Source organism: Esox lucius, chromosome 18 (assembly GCF_011004845.1).
Source record: "Esox lucius isolate fEsoLuc1 chromosome 18, fEsoLuc1.pri, whole genome shotgun sequence".
NCBI lineage: Eukaryota > Metazoa > Chordata > Actinopteri > Esociformes > Esocidae > Esox > Esox lucius.
Window position 1 is genome coordinate 17,483,348 of NC_047586.1, and position 22,246 is coordinate 17,505,593.

The 22,246-nt window shown below is 40.2% G+C and overlaps 1 protein-coding gene across 2 annotated transcripts in view; it reads left to right on the forward strand.

Moving 5' to 3' along the window:
* The first annotated feature begins 5,764 nt into the window (after positions 1–5,764).
* The window catches only part of lrfn2b (leucine rich repeat and fibronectin type III domain containing 2b), a 106,386-nt gene continuing 89,904 nt past the window's right edge, over positions 5,765–22,246 (forward strand). For both annotated transcript variants that reach the window (XM_010882291.3, XM_020056037.2), the window contains exon 1: positions 5,765–6,108. The gene's annotated coding sequence lies outside the window, so the exon portion shown is untranslated. The remainder of the gene's footprint in view (positions 6,109–22,246) is intronic.

A 22,246-nucleotide genomic window follows, 5' to 3' on the forward strand; every position in this document is an offset into this window, starting at 1 on the left:
CCTGTTCTCTCTCCGCCTTATCCACGCAGCTTTCAAGGTCGCTCATATCTTTGCCACAGAGGCTCTTCACTCTGCCCCAGCTGATTCACTCTGTTCTTTTCTCACCCTTGAAGTTCTTTACGCTGCCCAACACTGAGAGCCGTCAGATTCACCCCTTCACTCTCTCAGGGCCGAGCATCTATGTCTCTGCACCCTATACCCGGATGCAGGCAAGATGCATTCGAGGAGGATGCAAGTACTGTATATCTAAAATATAAGATATTTTCTTAATTTGGCCAAATACACTAGATAATGGAATAATGATTCTATCTCCAACATTTAGAATCATTTATTATTCTGTCAGGCTGTGTTTCCAAGAACCAAATTGTGCAAAGTCCTTAGCAGAGAATTTGGCTGGCCAATTTCGATTAGACTCACCTCAAATTATGCATTGTATTGGGTCATTTTGACAGTTCATTGCTAATGTGATATTTTGTTTTTTTGGTGGTAAATCTGTTCTGCTTTGAAATTCATGAAATAGGAGGATCTTGCAATGATGTTGAACTCTCATCAGAAAGGGATTTACTCTCTTCCAGATGCTCTGGGTGGTACTGCCTCAAGGCTTACTACAAAAGAAAATGACAGCATGCAAACTTAGTGTATGTAATTACACAACATTCACTTCAGTAACACATACTAAACTTGGCAACACATACTGAAAATGGATAGATACAGAGAACATGGCAACAGAAAAGGATGAGATGTACTTACAGAGAAGATTACAATGGTCCCTGTAATGGACGACTCGCCATTCTGAGCATTCACAAGTGAATTACATTCCAATTTAGTTTAATAGACTCAATAGCCTGGCTGCCATGTATAGTATGCTCTTTACAATGTTATTAGAAATTTCTGCTGCCTATCTGTAGTGGCAGGGAGAGGCCGAGAGGTCTAAGAGGCTATACAGAAGGGAGCCAGGGGAGGAGCGTGACAGGAAAGTTGCTGCGACAGCCTTAGAAAGTAGCTGAACTCAGTGCTAGACGGTTATACCATTAAATTTGCAGACGGGTCTTAAAATGACAGGAACCTAATGTGTCCAAAACAATGCGAGGTATTGTCCTGGCAGGTGATATATTTTAGAAAATGTCTGTGTCTGTTAGGGTCATTGAAAATCCGAGTCAGTTCTCACCTGACTTACCTAGTAAAACAAAGTTTAAATAAATTAAAGTATACTGAGGCTAATTGTCATGTACAACCAAAAGGGAAGGTGATCAAACACCTTCCCTCTATCCTTTTTGCCTCTATCCTTGTTTTCTCTCAGCCATTGAAATCTCTCTAAAAGAGTTTAAGTGAGCCGACATTTAGAGGTGCCTGAGCAACTTAGATCATGGTACAAAGCAGGAAGCACCTAGCTTTTATCAAGAGGGTTTGCATCCAATTACAAGGATACAAGAACTATTGAGGAGCAGAACACAGTTACCTCTATTTATTGTGTTATCAAAATAGCTACCACAACCATTTTCTATCTGCTCAGAAAGCATAATTACTACTGCCAAATGTATCCCGCGTTCTAGCAGAGAAGCCAGATGAGGGAAGAGGCATATTATTAAACTGATCTTCCCTGTAAACAGCAAGGCCCATAAAAGCAAGAAAACCAAAGAAGCATCATTATCTTTTATCACATCCACTCATCTAAAATAAGTGCAACACAGTGAGATTACAAGCAAGGGAGTTTGCAAAAAAAAACGAATTGCCTCTATGCCACATGTATATACGCTAACTGAGAAAATGGGTTGCACCACCCACAAGTAATGTGATGGTGAAGGAGCTTGACAGCCAAACCCCAATCAACCCCTCACTCACTAAAAGAGATGCAACCACCGTGGGCCTTTGAAGTTCATGTCATACTGCCCTGGGATTCCACAAACCATGGTCAATTCTGTTGGTTTTTGTTTGATTCTGCAGGTTTAGAATGTAAGGACGATTCTCAAGACAGCATCAACATGGAACATTGAAGTACAGAATTAGCTAAGGCGGCATCTATTAAGAATTTTATTTTCACATATTTTATTCTCTGCCGTGCATTTAGAGCAACCATGGAAAAACACCTTAACGTGCATCGAGGCAAGTATTAAAAGCACAAACACATTCATGCATCTAATACAAATTAATGTAATGTGGAAGTAGTGGCTATTTTCAAAAAGCCACTTAGATGCTTTTACAGGCACAATACCAATGCACTTACACCATTATAAGACATAACCCTAATTGCTCCTGTAATGTATAATGTGTCATGTAAAACATCTTAAGGCTTTGTTAGATTTTTTTGGGTCTCTACCCAGCTATCAATTTGAGTGATATCTTCTTCAGTTTACTGTTCTGTAATAAAAAGAAAAAGTATAGAATAAAAAAAAAAACTTTGAAAACACAATCCATCTTGACCAGTTGATTGACTCAAACCATTTGCAATGGTTCGCTCTGCATGTCCGAATCTTCTATGCTGTGGTGTATTGATGCTTTGAATCGCACCTGCACATAGGATGTGTGCTGATTCTTGAAAGTGCAACCTTTTTTTCATCCTAACCAGGCACTCAAGGAATTCTGAAGTGTGGTTGCAGCAGTATACACTTTTCAAAAAACTTGCTCTACTTCGTCTGCCTGCCAACATTTGCCAAGTTTTGAATTTACCCGTACTGTTGTTGTTGTTAGGGCACACCGCATACCTCATTAAACCCAGCTTCGCATGTTCAGGCTTGGTTGCATGAGGACTCACTGATACTGATGGACTTTTCTTCATCCCATTTACCAAATGGATCAGTTGATGTGCATGTAACTACTGCTGGTAGTTTCTGTTTAGGGAGCCACCATTTGTGTCTAATGAGAGATCAGCTCTAACTTATTTTGACATGTGCAATTCTGACAATTTTAGTGCATGGTTGTTTCTTCAACCATTTAAATAAATAACCAAAACAAGGCCACTTTTGGTCACCTTGATTGAATCCACCTCCTGCCTTGTTTGCAATGCTCAATAGAAACATTTGAATATCTTTATCCAAAAAGCCCAGTGAACCAATAAAATCCATTAGGTGACCCATTGTTTTCTAATATAATATACGCTTCTTTTTTTCTCTCCATTTTATGAATAACATTTGCAAGCATTATTTCTACCTGCACCCTCTCCAACCTTCTCTTTATGTCCTCCATCTTTCGCCTCATGTGCCAAGAACAGGCATAGGGAAAGGTTACCATGCAAGCCTTTCACCATTCACACAGTCATCTCAATGCTGAATCTGGGAATATTACTGAGGGTGTTGCGGTTTCAGTGACACTCTTCCAGCGATGCTTCGTTCTCAAAGAGAAATGCCATAAGGCGTCATGTATGTTTTTGGTTTGTGCAAGTGCACATCACGGAATGAATGTGCATCTTATACACATTTCTGTACGTCTGAATTGAAATAGAACTGTAAAACGTCTGAATTACAACTTGAAATGTAAAATATTAAATACCTAATATAAATGTTGAACCTTTACTAGGTTTATATCTTTAAAACCAACTAGAGAGATTTGTTGGATTTCATGCTCGTTTTATGATTTAAAAATGGATCATGAATTGCGCTCCATTTAAAGTGTGTCCTGAAGTTGATGGGTTTATTGATCCCCTCGCCACTCTGTGGATGTCACCCTGAGAGTTTAGCCAACATGTGACAATGGAGGGCTCTTTGAGCAAGTTTGTAGTGGTGAGAGGCTGATTTGAGATTCACCGCATGCTGTCATGCTCATTCCATAATGATGCTGTATCCCAGTGGCCACAGAAAAAAACAAGTAATAACAGAGCTTCCATACATTTCCCTTGCAAGAATCTACACATTACCAATATATTTTCTTCACTAACAGTAACTATTGTGTGCAATCATTGTGTGTTTTCTCCAATTATTTACTCATGTATTTATTTTTTATCAGTGATGGCAAGATAGTGAGAATCTATAACACTTTGCATTTGGTTCAAGGTATAATTACCCCACAAATAGATGGTGTTGACAGCTTTATTGTTGTTGTTGATTTTATTTCCCCATCATGAGCAAAAAAAAAAATAAGTTGATTTCTATTTCAATTTGCATAGCAATGTAGCCTAATTTTATAAGTCAATTTTCTCCCAGGCCTATTTGCTACAGAATATATGCCTAGGTGCAGAAAACATCATAACAAATATAGTGTTACAGGAAGGTTGAAAGCTAAAATCACATTACTCATTTTCATGGAGTGTTCATTTATTACTGTGTGTCACTCTAAAGAACATTACACCTGTGATGTTCTACCTAAGCATGATGCTTGATCAAAAACAAAAAGCACAGAATTATGAAACAATATATTTGTTTAAGTGAAATATACTTGACTGGGAATAAAGATATGCCAATATGTCTGGCAAGTATGCAGGCAATGGACAAAATAGGACAATTTCAGCTTCCATGAATTGTGTACAGATTTCTCTGAAGAATGCGGCCATGCATTATCATGCTAAAACATGAGCTGCTCGTTCCAGATGTGGAAGGCTTCCGTGGATACACCTGGTCTGTAATCGTGAGGATGGATGCCCTGCCAGATTTTGGAAATTGACGTTCGAGGCAGCTTATGGTGGAGATATTAACATTCAGTTATTTGGCAACAGCTCTGGTGGACATTGCTGCTGGGTACTAATTGCATGCACACTCAAAACTTGAGATATCTAGGCCATTGTTTAGTGTGATAAAACTGCAACTTTTCGAGTGACATTTTTTGAGCGCAGAACAAGATTCACCTGTGTAATAATCATGCTATTTAATTTGCTTCATATAGTATGCCACACCTGTCAGGTGAAATTATGATCTGGGCAAATAAAAAAATACTAACAGGGATGTAAGTAATATATTTTACCTTTGCTCATGAAACATGCGATGGTGCAACCCAACAACACAATACATGTTGCATTTATATTTTTGTTCGTTGCAATTCCTCTCATAGCCTCCGCACTATGAACGAATGTTATAGATTGAGAGTAGACTCAACTTCGAAGTGGGCAACTTCAAATCATAATAGCACAAACTAATAAAGCCACTGTCTGGGCTTTTATATAAGACTTTAGCTAACTGTGTCGCCCTTCAGTTTTATGAAGACAGCACACTTGGAGTGCGCCTTGCCTAGTCACCGAAAATCACCCTGTAAAAAGCGTGCATGTTCAATCTTGGGTCACAAAATTTGAATTACATTTAAAAACACAGGTCTAATGTTTTCATAGAACTCGTAATGTGACAGTTTTGAACCCAGGCATTCGGCATTCTCTTGTGAACGCGCGTCAAGAACCAAATGTCGGTTAATTATTCGAAAACATTAGATGGAATGTGCGATAAGAGGAAAACAAAACACATGCGTTTTGTATTAGTCATTTTTGTTACATTATCGAGGGAAATATGGCTGTAAAAGTGTTGTTGGTGGAAGGAGCGCTCCCTGCCAGTCTCCTGTTATTCCACCGTTCAAGAGACGCAGGCTGGTTGTGCCACCTAGAGACCTAAAACAGCTATCTGCTGCTCTGCGTTATCCCATCTGAGTCGCGTTATAGGCCCTACAGCTTGTGTGATTGTTGCAGAGGATAGACTACTCTTCTGTACAAGGTTTTGCTCGGTCCGAAACATTATTGGGAAATCGTTGATTGTCAAAAAGCTACAAATTCTGAATGGATCAGTATTGCGTTTAATGTATCCTGACATGTTTTTAATTTAAGGATATGAACTGCGGATGAATGGGAATCGATTTAATTAGGACAAATTACGATACTTTAAAGACAATAACTGTCTATAGTTAGATTCTGTGATAATTTGGTTTGTAATTGACTAAATGTAGCCTACATTTGACCAGTTCTGCTGTGCCAACAGCTGAAGTAGCCTAGGCTTCCGCGCTGGGAGACTGGAGCGGTGATAGGCGCACTATCCACTGAGCGAACCGCTGATAAGGGCTGGTTGGGATTGCATTCAGTAGGCTAGCCGATATTGGAAATTTGAAAGCGATTTTGGAATAATGGTGAAGTGAAAATAAGGACGCCGAGGATGCGACATCTCCTTGGTAGAATACACAATGGAAAAACGCCTCCAATGAAAGGTAAGAAAATCAATAAGCACGGTCCGTTTTATATTCGTGAGGTTTCATATTGGCACACAGTAAAGTATGTTCTTTAACATACTTTCTCATGACCTTAATTATAGAAAACTAAAGTCAGGAAGTCACATTAACGTAAAATGTGGTTGTCTGTGTTACGTTCGTGGTGGAAAATATTTACGTAAATTGTTCAAGTTCGTTTCGCTGTTGTACGAATTACTCGTGTTGTTTAGTACACTACTGCATTCTGTTACCCGCGACCCTACCCCAGTCAAATGCATGCCCCATACGTAAGGCTACAGACGAAAACATAAACAGATGTTCAACACGAATAAGATAGCGTACACATGAATTAATCTTTTCGTTAATTGACTTGAAAAGATTCAAGTAGACGTTTCAAAAGGACTTGGGATTAGAGAATGAAAGTGAATATAATTATTATCTTAGCATGATCCCGAATGTACATGCAAGCCTGTAACTGCAGGATTAATGAACATTTCCGTGCAGGCATGAGTATGTTACCATCTAGGCACATTAACACTTTGCAGCCCCCTCTGACCTTAACCTGCACCAATGTTTCACTCTGTCCCTGTAAATGCACCACATGCATATGTGACAAAGACACGAGTGAACTGGTCCCATGGCTGGAATGTTTGCTTACCTTTTATCCATCTAGAGTGTATTGGACATGGTAAAGCAACATTCTGTGTTTAGATTACTTCCACAGTATCTCCATTATTCACCAGTTTAAAACAAAATGAGTTCCCATTTCACACAGTGAGACACGGTTGGCAAAATAAGTCATTTGATCCGGAGTGTGGATTCTTAGTGGAAAGGACGGGTTCCAGTTGGTGTGGATGGAGAGAGCATTGCACGTTGGTCATATTGTCCAGCTCTAAGAAGGACGGTAACTAGCAACAGTATATCTCAATGCCCATTTATAGAAATGTTTTTTTGCTAAGGGATATGAACCTTGGCTAACCACAAGCCTTGCTCCCCCGGCCCCCCACACATACATGATGTCTTAACCAGTTATGTAGTGGTTGCTACATCACAGAGAGGGATATGACTATTGGGCTCCTTAGATTTCTGTACTCTTGAATTGCTGACCTGGATGGAATATGTGTTTGGGTTTGAAAACAAAGTGAAGTTTCCAGATTATGACCTTTGCTGTCACAGTATTTCAAAGAAATGTAGCCAAAAGAAAAACAGTTACTTTACACAACAACATTGTCCAAATCTACAATCTGTAATTCCAAGACACTGCAGAACTGCTCCTAAATTCTCAGTCCTGCTTGAGCTGTGAAGTCAATCACAGATGGGGAGATCCGCCAGTGAGGAGTTGCTTACAGAGGGATGGAAAGCCCATGTGACAGCAGGCCGACAGGCTAGCCCTAATATCGGTGCAGGCAGGAACGATAACTCCCTCCTTGGTGGAGCTAGCTGGTCATGGTCTGGGCCAACTGTCACTTCATGCCAGGTGGAAGGAAAATACACTTGCTATAGTGCCTGCTGCTAAACCCACTGTCTGCTGTTTAAATATATGGCCATTGCCTCACAGAGATTAAGGACATGCCCCTAATTGACTTACCATTAACCATTTTACACCATACGAGCGCACTGGAACCACATGGCGACACAGTTGCGTGGAGATCACAGCTCAACTCACCAGGATGTGGTGGAGGGGTTAATGTGGTGGATAGGTTAAGTGATTGCAAATGAGACCAGGGCCAGATTACACTATTTTACTTTGTTATGTGTGTAAAACAAATGCTGGGCCCTAGACCAATCAACTGGGTAATCTCTTGGTAATCACATATTAGGTACTGACTTTTTTTCCCCTTTTCTTACAATTGAGGTTGGCAACATTGAATGTGTGCATTATTCCTTAAGTGTAAAACGTGCATCATAATTGCAATGATCAAGATCCTTTTTTTAAAATCTCATGACATTAGTATTGCTCATGTTTTTCATATGAATCCACCCCCCCCAACACCCCTCGCCCCCGCCATCTGTTTGTTGGAGTACCTGTAAATGCAGTGTAAATATTGCAGCTCTGTAAACACTCACTTATTATAAAAAATGGATTGAAATGACAACATTACTATCTCTCTCATGGTGATACTTGATTCCTCGTGCAGTTATCGTAGGTCTATTCCCTGTGAAAAGTCCTTTTGTTTGGACGGTGCCCAGGTAGGCAGGTCTTTCTCAAGTAATACCTCTCTAAGCAGTCCCTGGGCTGGACCTTTCAGAGGATCTGCTGGCTATAAATAATGGCACATATGTCACCGTGCTTCTGGCTGACGCACTCTAAGCCCCATCCTTATCTGCCTGTTAACTAGACTGGGATACACAGTACCGAGAGCTCAGTGCATGCTGGACCTGGAGCGAGTGCAGCGTCATCTGGTTATATTGCTCCCCGTCTAAAGTGAATTCACTTTGCAAAATAACAATTATCTAAATGAAAAACACGTTTTCTTTCACGGTGAAAACAAAATGTAAATATTTGTTTGTAAAACCCTTTAAAGGTTAAATGGGTATTGACAGAGCAGTTTGTTTAAGCAATTTTACAACTATTTAATACCTTCACATGCTGATTTAGATTTTGTTCTTTCAATAAATTTTTCTAACTACGTACTGTAGTCACAGAGGTATCTAGTCAGTCAGCAGGTTTTGACAGAGAATTGCATTGTGGTTTTGTAGTCAACAACAGAGTCAACAGATTTCTTCAACAAATTTCACATGATGCTTGCTTACTTATTATAACTAAAAAGGGTGGAAACATGTCACAACATACAGTATATTATTGTCATTATCAAGCAATGTATGTCACAGAAATATGATATTTGTTTGTGTAGATTACTCCTTTAATATTATTATTTTTTTGTTAGGTTTAGAGAAAATAGGATTGGAATGGGATTATTTTGTCGGGTCCCCACAAGAATAGAGATGTCTTAAAAGTGAGTGTGTTTGTCTGCATATGAACTCAGGTACTGTATACCTCTATCCCTTCTTCTTCACCCTCCTCATCATATTCTTGTTTTAACAAAAACTCCCTACCCTTTTCCTCCTACCCAGCCAAGCAGACTGGCAGTTTGTTGACCTGTTGGAGAAAGAGGTTATTGACACGTTGTTTTGATATATTTCAGAGATTTTTGCAGGCGAGTCAGCAGTAGGAGACCATAGCATTGCCATGGGACATATAAAGACTTCTTGCTGTGCTGAGCACTAAAACCATGAAAATAATATTAGTCTTTAACCACAACACCAACCATAGGGATACAAACATACACAGACACACACACTGAATGACTATAAAAATGCTGGTCAACCAGCCTGAAAAGTGTAACAACAAAAACTTAAATCACAAGCATTTTAGGTTGGAGGATTCCCGCTTTGTCCGCATACTGAGTTATAGCGCTTTGGATACTGAATCACCCATTAGCATGTCATCATGGGTTTCATAAAGGGTGTTTTGAAATGTGTTTTGTTATATTCTGGTTGGAACAAACACTGGGGTTATCGGATAGCAACAAATATTTTCGTTATTGATCTACATCAAAGTTGGCATCCATTTGAGTGACAGCATCGCCTAATGTGTCATGTCACACAGAGCCTTAAATATTTATACACTGCCTTTTGTATTCCACGTTGCTGGGCAGAGTTTGTGAATTATGTGTATCCACATACGTGATTTGTCATGGCGTACATTAGCAGTACTGCAGAAATGAAATCCTCCGTTAATTGTAACTCGAAAGCTCCTCATGCTGTGAAGATGAATGCTGTTGCAAGATGTGTTCACTCTCGTCCCTGGGTTGAGTGTTGGTTGGTGCTGTGTCATGAATGGTCAGAGTCAGAGTGTCTGTCGTGCCTGCCTGTGGAGGCGGCTAGCCTGATTGTCAAAGAGAGCAGCAAAGGCATTAGGCTAAAAGGGCTAAAAAGGCTCAAGAGATGAAGGCTTCCCCTGCACAGCACAGACAGGCACTGCCCTCAGCTGTAGGCCTAGCCTGGGCTCCCTAACTGCCTGATTCCTGATGTTAGACAAGACAGCACCAAGGCTCATTTGTCATTACAACCACTGCAATGTCCCCTCTCATCAGCCATTGATCCTGTCCTTGGACCAGTAGCATCCCTAAAGCTGGGATTAGACAGACACGCTTGCCAACCCTTCCAACCTTTTATTTTTTTCCCAGAACACCCAGTGTGCAAAAATATGTGTGTGAGTGGAAAGGGGAGTGTAATCAAAGGGATGGAGGTGGATTATACACAGGAGAGTGAGTTTGGTTTAGCTTGGTCCCAGATCAGTCTTGGCAAATCCGATGGTCATTAACACAAGTTGGCAAAAAGAAACATCTGGGACCAGGCTGGGTTTACTTTGTCCCTCAGGATCGAAGTAGGAAGTCATGTGACCTCTGACTCACCGATAAGGTAGAAGTAATGAGCCTTCTGGTGAGTGTTCAGCTAGCAGTGTTTGTGTGCTACCTAGCCAGACAGACCCATGGCCAGATGAGTCACCTCTTTGCTTAGTTGCAGGGGTGGACACAATCTATTTCACTGATGCACCAATGCTAGTTAAATCGGGTTGTACTTTAGTGTCAACAGCAAAATGGCCCCAAATTGTTTAGTCATGGGGATATATATACAGCTCTGGGAAAAATTAAGAGACCACTTAAAAAAATGGTTAATTTTTTTATGGAATATCTACATACTGTAGTGGAACAGAGGCCCATTATCAGCAACCGTCAGTCCTATGTTCCAAATGCACATTGTGTTTACTAATCCAAGTTTATAAGGCTAATTGGTCATTATGCAATGATGCTAGCAATGCTGAAAATCATTGTCTTAAAACTGTCCTTCTTTAGACTAATTTGTGTATCTGGAGCATCAGCAATTGTGGGTTTGATTACAGGCTCAAAATGGCCAGAAACAAAGAACTTCCTTCTGAAACTGGCAAGTCTATTCTTGTTCTAAGAAATGAAGGCTATTCCATGCGAGAAATTGCCAAGAAACTGAAGATCTTATACGACGCGGTGTATGACTTCCTTCACAGAACAGCGCAAACTGGCTCTAACCAGAATAGAAAGAGGAGTGGGAGGCCCCGTGCACAACTGAGCAAGAAGACAAATACATTAGAGTGTATTTCACACTGAAAATCAAATTAAACAATTGAAATAACAGGCTGTTCCAACAGACGTGAATTTCATCACCGCAACTCATAATGTGACTAAGTAGTGTGTATGGCCCCCACGTGCTTGTATGCACTCCACACAACATCTGTTCCTGATGAGACGGTGGATGGTGTCCTGGGGGATCTCCTCTCAGACCTGGATTAGGGCATCAGTGATCTCCTGGACAGTCTGTGGGACTACTTGGTGGCGTCAGTTGCACCGATACGTAACGTCCCAGAGGTTCTCAATTGGATTCAGGTCTGGGGAACATGAGGGCCAGTCAGTGGCATCAATGCCTTTGTCATCCAGGAACTGCCTACACACTCTGGCCACATGAGTCTGGGCATTGTCCTGCACCAGGAGGAACCCAGGGCCCACTGCACTAGCGTAAGGTCTGATGATGGATCTGAGGATTTCATGCAGGTACCTAACAGTCGTCATGGTACCGTTGGCATGTGGAGGTCTGTGTGACCCTCTAAGGATATGCCTCTCCAGACTATCACTGAACCAGTTATGGTTCAAATCGGTTATGCTGGATGATGTTGCAGGCAGCATAATGTTCACCACGGCGTCTCCAGACTATTTCACGTTTGTCATGAAGAGAACGGGGCGCCAATGGCAGACCTGACAAATCTGGTGTTCTCTGGCGAATGCCAATCGAGCTGCACGGTGCTGGTAAGCACAGGTCCCACTAGAGGACGTCGGGCCCACATGACATGCCTCATTTTGCCTCTCCAGTGCACCTGCTGTCATTTCCATTTGCACCAAAACAGGTGACACTGATTCACAATCGCTTATGCTTCCTAACTGGACAGATTGATATCCCTGAAGTTTAATTGACTTGACTTGAAGTTAAATTGACTGTGATGATTATGTGTTCTCTTAATTTTTTTGAGCAGTGAATATGTTTTTTTGGGGGGGTATTTAAATATATATACACAGCTCCAGAAAAAAGTAAGGAACCACTGCACCTTTTTCTTTCCTTTCCAAAAAGGTTGAGTGAGGAAACAGAAGGGTGTGTCTATTCACTTATGCAACCAGGTTATTGTAAGGTTTTTATTTTTCCCCCTCAAAGATTTCAGTTTGTTTTTCAATTGAATTGTTCACATTATAGGTCATATGAAAAGTGGGAAAAGTTCAGACATGATTTATCTTTGTCTCATTCTTTTACATCACAAAAACCTGCCATTTTCACCGGGGTGTGTAGACTTTTTACATCCACTGTATATATAGTTTATTTTTATTCACAGTTATTTGAATGATTCCCTCTCATATGGACAACCCAACCCTACCCTAAAATGGATACTCAGAGTTAATCTTAACATGAATGTACTGTATAAAGTACATTGAACCTTACAGTATTTCCAGAATCAACAGTTCTTCTCTGGTCATCTCATTCTTTTCACAGTTTACATCTTTATCCAAATGATCAAAATTGGGCTTCCGCTGCATTTCATCACGTTGTTTAAACGCTAGGCTATAACAATTATGTCTGTGGATAAGGTGCACTGATAGGCTATTTGCACTAGCACGAGTGTGGGACATTCCCAAGAGATTCTTGTTAGATATAGATTCTCAAGAGCATGAAAAAAAAACAAAACATCTTGATTTACCTCCAGAGGAAGTCTTTCTAGAGAGAGTTTCTAGAGAGAATTATCTCAGGCATGGTACTGAGCTATGCTTTGGGTCTCATTGAGCCAAATGCTTCTACAGAACATTTCATAAAAGAACAGCTATTTTTAGGCATTTTTACCCTTTATTTGACAGAGAAGTAGGAAGAGTTATAGAGTAGCTTGAAGTGCATTGGGACAGATTCTAACCCATATTGCAGCAGTACATGGGTACCAGAGGCTGTGATTTAAACCCCTGGGCCACCCTTGAAGACTTTTATTTAGATTTTACTTGAAATAAAAGCTTCTTACAATCTGAATTATTTTCCATAGTAAACTGTATCTCTGGGTTTTAACAGTTTTATTATGTTATTTTTTTGCTTGGCTGTGGTGAGCCACCAGGGGCAAGCCGCTAATGGTATGAAATCAAATAGCAGGGAACAATCAATGTGTTCAGGCACAATGTGATATTGCTTAATATAATCGTTCTTCACTAGCTTAAGCCTAACAACAACAATGAATCCAAGAAGGTAGTTAGACAGTTACACATTTTGGTTTTTTTGGGCTTTGTATTTGAAAACATTGCACATAGGATTATAGGATGCTGAAAGTATTTTGTTAATTGGCTTCCGAGCTGTTTCTTGGTGTTTGTATAAATTGTTAATGCATGCACAAGAGTGCTGTAAAAGTCTACTCTTGATTCTAAACTTTTGATTCTAAACATTTGGAGACAGTTGTTGGTGTCTGACAACATGAGGACCAAAGAAGTGTCATTGCAAGTTATTCTGGCCTTTATTTAGATAAGTAGAAATCAACCAGAGACATAGGAATTCAGCTGTTTGATTCATTAAGAAGAAAGCAAGCAATTGTGAGCTCAGCAATATCAAACATCTTTGGTTGCCTAAGGAAGTTCAACTAAAGTGGTTAAACAAATACTTGAATGGTAAAGAAGACTAACTGATCGGGAACCCTGTAAAAGAGGTAGGCATAGATATGTCAAAGACTACCATAGACCAAACAATACACCGTCAGAATTCCAGAGCGTCCACCACAAGATACAAACTAATAATAATCATTAAGTACCCAAAAGACCCTGTTGAGGAATAAGGTATGATGGAGAAATGAGACAAAGATGATCCTGTACCGAAGTGACAGAAAGAGGAAAGTGTAAAGAACAAAGAAACTGCCCATGATCGATAGTGTACCGCCTCATCTGTAAAACATGGCCATGTATGGCTGGAACTGGCCGACTTGTCTTCCACCATGATTTGACTGCTGTCAGCAGCAACAGGATGAATTCTGTACTATACGGAAACATCTAGCTTTTTCAGATACAAACAAATCCTTCTGAACTCCAAACAAACTGGCAAATTTGCCAATCATTTTTTAATGTTCTTGAATAATAGCAGGAACTGATGATGGATGGAGTACAGGCCTGGCATAACATCACCAGGGATACCCAGTGTCTGGTGTTGTCTATGGGTTACAGACTTCAGGCAATAATTGCATGCAGGTAATGTGACGAAGTACAAAAACAATCTTCAATAAAAATAATGTTAATAAGTCCAAATACTTTTGATCTCTTAAAGCAAAGGTACTATGTGTAAAATGTAAAAGGTGCTGTAATTTATACATAGGACATCTGAGAAGTATGACTATACTCACATTAAAGCTGACAGTCTACACTATACCCCATATTTATTGTGTCATTTAAATCCAAAGTGCTTTAATATGGAGGCAAGAGAAACAAAACATTGTCCATCTACTTTTCATGTTCACTGTATCTGGAAATGGTTCAGCAAAATGTCACATTGTGAGGAAGCAGACATTATTTTGTTTAGCTAACGGTACCTAGCTGTGTAGCCAATATTACATTTTGGAATGACACTGTTTGATAAAAGCATTACAAAAGATTTTCACAACTAGATCAAGCTTGTTAAGATGCTATTGTTTCCAACTGGAGACTGGAGAAGCTAGCCTCCAGTTGGAAATAGGTTTGGCAGAACCGTGGAAACAGGTGGGCAGAGCAAAGCATTTTACCAGTTTAAGCATCTATTTACTTTATCTGGTTTGGGATACATGTTTGAACTGTGCATGATGCTGTAACTGAAGGTGCACTGCAGTTCTAAACTGTCGCAGTATCAAGGCTAAGGAAAAAGTCTACAAAACTTAGTCCACTCAGTTCAATTGTATTCCACTTTGGGAACAGAAAACTACTGTATATTGAGATCAGATATTACAATGACAAATGATTCACTCCAGAAATTGAGGTCAAATAATGCGATAAATTATTTAAAGAACATGTAGTGCAGGGCACTGGCAATTGTTAAGCTATCTGTTCGCTTGAATTATGCTTGTACGTGTGTGAAATAGCTTAGAACATTTGCAAGATGTAGGACATAGTGCATCCTTAATGTCAGAACATGTACAGTAAACCGCTTATGTTCTGTTGCTGTAATAAGATTAATATTTTGCATATCAGATGTGTAACCTGAGGTATTTCCCTCGTGTTAGCCTGAGTTGGGTGCTCCTGCAAGATGGCGGATGGGGGTAAAGACATACGAATAGATTGAGCTGTGTCTCTCTCTACGGTCAAAGAAGAAGACCTGTGTCAGCTCTTCCCCACTGTGGCCCTGAAATGAAAAACTCTAAGCCACAGATTTACGGTGAGCTCCAGTTGGCCTTTGTGTAATTTTCTAAAGATTAATTTTGTGGCATGGGCCAGATCTCAGCCTCTCAATGGCTTTTCTTCTATCGAAGCTTTATAAGCCTGTGCAGAGAGAGACAGAGGAAAGGCCCCAAAGGCCTAAATAGAGAATGATATGGGATAGAGACAAAGGGAAAGACAGACTGAATAACACACAAAAATAATGCAGCAAGAAAAGAATCTGAGCAAAGTATACATAGGAAGAAACAAGGAAAGAGTGATGACAAGAAAAATTGACAGAGGAAAGAAAGAACAATATTAGGAGCAGGAAGTGAGGAAAGAAAGAGAAGAGTGTTGCTTGCGTTGCCCAGGAGGATGTCATTAATACTGGGCCTATCTGAGAGGGGGTACTGTGTCCGTGTCAGTGGGCCACAGCTGACACGCTCTCTGCCACACGCTGCGCCGTACCCCTTGAGCCAATTAGAGGCTCACATTGGCCCTACTCATTTCTTTGGTTGCTGCAACAACTTGGCGTGCGCACTGCATGCTGAGTGGCTGTGATCTGAATGTGAAAGCGCACACTCTGTCTTTCTCTGAATCTGTCTCTCTGTATCTCTCTCCCTCTGTTTCTGTCTCCCTACATCTGTCTCTCTCCCTGTATCTTTTTCTCTCTGTCTATGTATCTCTCATTCACTGTAACTTACTCTAAATGTGAACACTTTTTATCACTATTCTTCTTGCTCTCCCTCTGTCTTTGCCACCCCAGTGCCTTATAATGTTGGGTGATTAAATGTGACTGACAGCTTGTGGAATGTATGAATATTGCTCACTCAATGATTTTGCATCTACTGTGGAAGCACATATTGCAGACCATATTACGTAAGTTGTTATTTAGATCAAGTAGAATATGTTGGCTACAGCCCAATGCAGGGGGAGAAGATAAAGTTTATTTTCAAATGTTAACCATAGAGGTTTTTAAACAGGACGGGGGGCTCGGTTATGGTCTTGTTCCTAATAAGGGTGCTAATTATGGTTGCTTGTAGACGGAACATTGAGAAGGAAAACCAAATTAGAGCAGATTCATTTTGGACCATGGTCACATGCATGTTTGGAGTTTGCTAATTGGCTTGCGTGTCTTGTCAGCCTGTTAAAAAATTCAACTTACCTGACAAGATCTCCACGGTTTGAATCCCTGAAGTTCATCAATGCATAAGAGCCATAGAGAAAGCATTAGAAATCATGTATACAGATAACATCAATGTGGCAGTTGAGCAGCGCCTTAATGGTGTATACAGTTGAACAAAAATAAATGGACTGAAAATTATACACATAAACACACATGAATTCACTCACAAGTGTGCATGCACACGCAACACACAAATCACCAGAAGTGTCCCTGAAGATGGAGTGTAAGAGCTTTGGGAACGTTCTTTAGGAGGGAGAACAGCGGGGTAGCACGGTTTCCTGATGCTAAAATAACTAGAACTCAGCATGGCTCTCCTGCAGATGTTTCTTAGCGACATCTTGTCTCCATACATCTTATATCGGGCAGTCGTCAAATGACCCAAAATGTTCAAGACCGAGTTTGTTTTGAAACGACTCTTCGTCTTTAATACCGCTCTCATCTTACATAAAGCTTTTATATCGGGGAGCCATGTGGCAAGAAATGATGTTGGGCAATTATTGGATTTCTAAAGGTCGCTGATACACTGTTCAAAACATGCAGACACACACACACACACACAACCTTGTGATATATGAATACTTCTATTAGAGCTGTGTAAAGATAACACAAACAACTATGCAACTGTGGCTTCTTGGCAACTGCTGCAGATTGGTCCCTATTTTGTCCTAACTGGCTGGTGAGTTGAGCGGTTTGAAAAGCAGATATCTCCTGAGGGAATTGCTGAATGATTTCCTTTCCTCCCCTCAGGGTAAAAGCAGGCCTTGGCAGAGTTTAAACTCAAGAATAACATTGTCACCGCCCTGGGAGGCGGTTGGCGTACATCCCCACTGTTTTCTCCTGACATTTTTCACCTGTCAGAAAGGCTTCGACGCCTTTAGAGAGTTCTTTCCCCTCCACATGTACATAATTCACCCTGTTTCCCTCTCCATGTGGTACCACGTGAGTGTTATTTGCACATTGTCCTCAGCGGTATGAAGAATGAGTGGCCTCAATATGCTTTGTTCCCACTGCTCCAGCACGTTAAACTTCATTAAATTATTGAGGCAATGGATGGCACTATTTCTTCTTTCAAAGGCATCAAGAATAATATGTGATTTATTTGGGGGAGTTTTTGCCACTGGCCATAAACGAATCTGTAGTTTGCCTTTGCTTGTGCTCTTTACCAACACCGGACTGCAGTCTCACCTTATGCATAAAAACATCAGAATCACCTTTATCCGTACTTTCATGTCTCACTGTTGTTGTACCAGCTAAGTTAATACATAATCGAAAAAATATATAGGTAGGACAGCCATGTAACACAGTAGTGGTAAATGCGCATTACTCAATGAAGTAGTGAACAAAGACATATGTGCTAGAAGGAAGAGGAAAAAAAAACATCAAGCATTAGTTTGTAAAGTCAACGGTGATGGGAGTGGCTGTGGAGTTACTTTGGTTATTTTATAGGTAGCTCTCCAAGAGGCCTAGCCACCCATCCTCTATGTACTTCGTCTTATCCAAATACCAGGGATTTTAATGTGTTGATATGACAGTTGATTTCTACATTTTAGACCAATAAACATTGAATATCTTCAGGTGGTTGAGGCTGGTTTTACAAATTATTGCAATAGTTTTGATCCCTTGGCAAGATCTTTCTAGTTGATGCCTACTGTTTCTGCCTGGCTGCTTGTGCACTGTAATAAAATGAGGGTTTGATGAGGTAACTCTTCACCCCTTCCTCCAAAGACAGTTTCCTGCCATTACAATAGCAATTCACCACTGCATTTGTAAATGAACCGGTTTTTAATAGTAAATTCAAAGTATTTGCTTGTTACTTTCTTGTAACAGGCATTTAATTCAAACTAATCGTTATTTGGGCACAATTTGATTTAAAATGTACACAGTGGAAGTAAATTGGATGGATAACTATATGTTGAACTCAAAAATGTTTGGCATGATTTCAGGCAATCTGAAAATAAAGCGAGATTTTGTTTGCATTCTGACTTGTTTTTGTACAGTACTGGAAATGAATAGGGCCAATGTGGTTATGTTAAATGTTACCTACCCTTCATAAAACCCCTCAACAATTGACACAAATGTATGGCACTATTGCTATGTAGCAAATTTGCAAGTTTAATGTTCAATACTTAGCGACAAACATGAGCAGGCTTTGTTGGGCAGGCTTTTGTAATCCAGACTATTACTTTCTTATGGTACATTTCTATGGCATTGTGTAATTGATCTCCTGTTCACTACATAACCGTTGACGCCAGACGAGCCCTGAAAAGAGGACGGAAGTGCCCAGGGGACCAGCACAACACAAAAAAAGTGCTTTGAAGTGAAGCAAATGGTGGAGAATTCAACCTACATAATGTGAAAAAAAATAAATAATGGATGTGTGTGTTTGTGTATACACCATTTTGTCTACCTGGTACCACTTTGTTCTTGATCGTTTTTGCATGATATAGTATAGAATAGAATAACTGAATCCGAAATGCCTCCAGACAGTAATATATGCCTCTTGATTGACATTACATGATGGCAGGATCTAACCTTTTGGTTGGTCTGTTGTTTCGTGAAGTGGAGACCACAGTTTGTTCACTACAGGGTGTTGCCTCTGGCTGTGCTTGTATTGTGGAACCACATTACTAGTCCAGCTTTTCTTACACATAAAAATTTCATATTTTTCTTTGAAGTATCCTATCTGAGGTCTCGCCCATGGATTAGCCTAATTTCCCTCTCATGCAGTCATTCTGCCATCCGGCCCAGTTTTCTTTCAGTGTTGGCAGCCGGCCTCACTTGGATTAACTGGGGGTCAGAATGCCCATGTGAGGACAAATACCAGATCAGACTTTTGACGCATAAATATTTGCAAATGTTACATTCCCGATGGGATTTCTTATAAAAACATCTGCGCTGTAGTAATTTTAAACGCTGTTTTCTGATCACATTTTGGTTATGGAACAACGAGCTGTTACCGACTTGAACTTGATGTAACGGACTGAAAATGTATTGTTTACAGTATTTTCGTAGGTATTGGGTAATGCTTTATATTTTGCAGGATTGAACTAGATTTTTTTTGTCCTAGACTAGGCTTAATCCGTATCTGCAGAGATAGGATAACCTAGCAGAAGACTCCTAAAGCATGAAGAATAACATTCTCTGGTCAGATAAGACCAAAATCTAACTACTGGGCTTAAATGCCAGCATTATCTTTGGTAAAAACAGCATACCACTTATCACCTGACTAACACCATCCCTATAGTAAAGCAATGTTGCGGAAGCATCATGCTATGGGAATGCTTCTCATTGGCAGGGACTAGGAGACTGAACAGGAATGAAGAAGAAAGAACAGAGCAAAACACAGTGAGGTCCTTAAAAATGTATCTAAAGCACACCGGATCTCGGACTGAGGCAAAGATTTATCGTTCAGCACAACAACAATCCAAAGCACACAGCAAAGACAATGCTGGGGTGGCTTCAGGACAAGTCTGCGAATGTCCTTGAGTGGCCCAGCCAAAGCCAGGACTTGAACCCCACTGAAGATCTGTGGGTAGATCTGATGTTCACGGTTCACTGATGCTCCCCATCTAATCTAACAGAGCTTGAGCGGACCTACAAGAAAGAATGGTAGGAACTGGCCAAACCAGATGTACAAAGCTTGTAGGCATACCCAACAGGACTTCAAACTGTGGTCTCTACCAAAGGCGTTTCTACAAGATAAAGGGGTCTGAATACTCTGAAAACAAAAAAAGTTAACATTTTTGAAACACTTACTGTAAATTGTTATAAGAGGCAGCAGGGTTTGCCTGATTGATCTCAGTTTACCGTCTCCTGTGAAATGCAAAGAAACCATTGGTGTGAGCATGCTCTGCTTCACCATGATGCTTATCTTTGCTTCATTAGTTGTCACTGAGCAGATTTCATGCATTGCTCACGCACATTGGTTTTAATTTTTGCTGTAAGCAGTGTTTATTGGGCATGTCTAAATAGCTTGGTGTGGGCACCCTGTACTGAGTGTCAATTATCATTAATAAAGCAAGCTAGCTAGCATTTACCAGTCAAAAAGATGCACCTAAAACAATAGTCTAGTTGATTATTGGATTTAATTTTCAAGTGAAGTTAGGTCTCTGCATTCTTTTCCAATTAGCACTGTTAAATAAACATGACAGGATTTTGTGCCTAATGGCTGTGTGACTTGCTTGCTCTATCATAAGTCCAATGGACTGAAGACCATGCTCACATCAGGCCACGTTCAGTGTGTTAACTTAATAGCCACACCGTACTGCACTCAAAACCCCTCTCCATCTATCTAGATGGCATAGTATACTGGAATTAATTCACTTTATACTCACCATGCATATGTTATTATTTTACATATGCTCACAACCCAGTAAAACCCGGAGTATGTGTAAATAAAGGGGATTCTGATTCTTATTCTGGACCACAGCATACATGTTAAGCTCTACATACTGTATTAACTATATCACATATAAATGGGGATCTTGGGCTTGAAATAATTTAAATCTGGCTTTGTTAAATCTAGCTTTGATATTGGCCAATGCCTACCCAGCCACTGACCACAGCGCTCATCACTGCCTTCCGCTGGCAATGCCTATTCCCCTCTCACGGGTAAGTGGAGCAGACAAGCTACCATAAAGTACTCCACAGTATCTTTTCCTTCCCCTCCTGCACTGAGCACACCCAGACCGATGTGACATTAAACAGAGGGGAGAAAAGAGTGGACATGAGAGAATATGCACCCCTTTGATACCAAGCTGTCACGTTTGACTAACATTTTGCACATTCTGTACTCCAGTAACAAGCTGTTAAAAACATTTCTTAGAAGGTATCTGAGCACATGCAGGATCTTCATTTGATTACCTGATTTTAAAAGGTCTTTCCTGCAATGACTTAATTGTAAAAGCTTATGAATTTTGTAATTTCCACTTTGCAAATGACTTTATTTTCATTGTAATAAACTTGATAATTTTTTTTTGTGTTTAAAGACATTCTGCTGCATTTCTGCAGGCCAAAATTCGGGTTCCTACTTAAAGTGGGGAGAACAAGTATTTGATACACTGCCGATTATGCAGGTTTTCCTACTTACAAAGCATGTAGAGGTCTGTAATTTTTATCATAGGTACACTTCAACTGTGAGAGACGGAATCTAAAATCAAAAATCCAGAAAATATTATGGTATGATTTTTTAATAATTAATTTGCATTTTATTGCATGACCTAGGTATTTGAACACCTACCAACCAGTAAGAATTCCGGCTCTCACAGACCTGTTAGTTTTTCTTTAAGAAGCCCTCCTGTTCTCCACTCATTACCTGTATTAACTGCACCTGTTTGAACTCGTTACCTGTATAAAAGACACCTGTCCACACACTCAATCAAACTCCAACCTCTCCACAATGGCCAAGAACAGAGAGCTGTGTAAGGACATCAGGGATTGAATTGCAGACCTGCACAAGGCTGGGATGGGCTACAAGACAATAGGCAAGCAGCTTGGTGATTAAGCAACAACTGTTGGCGCAACTATTAGA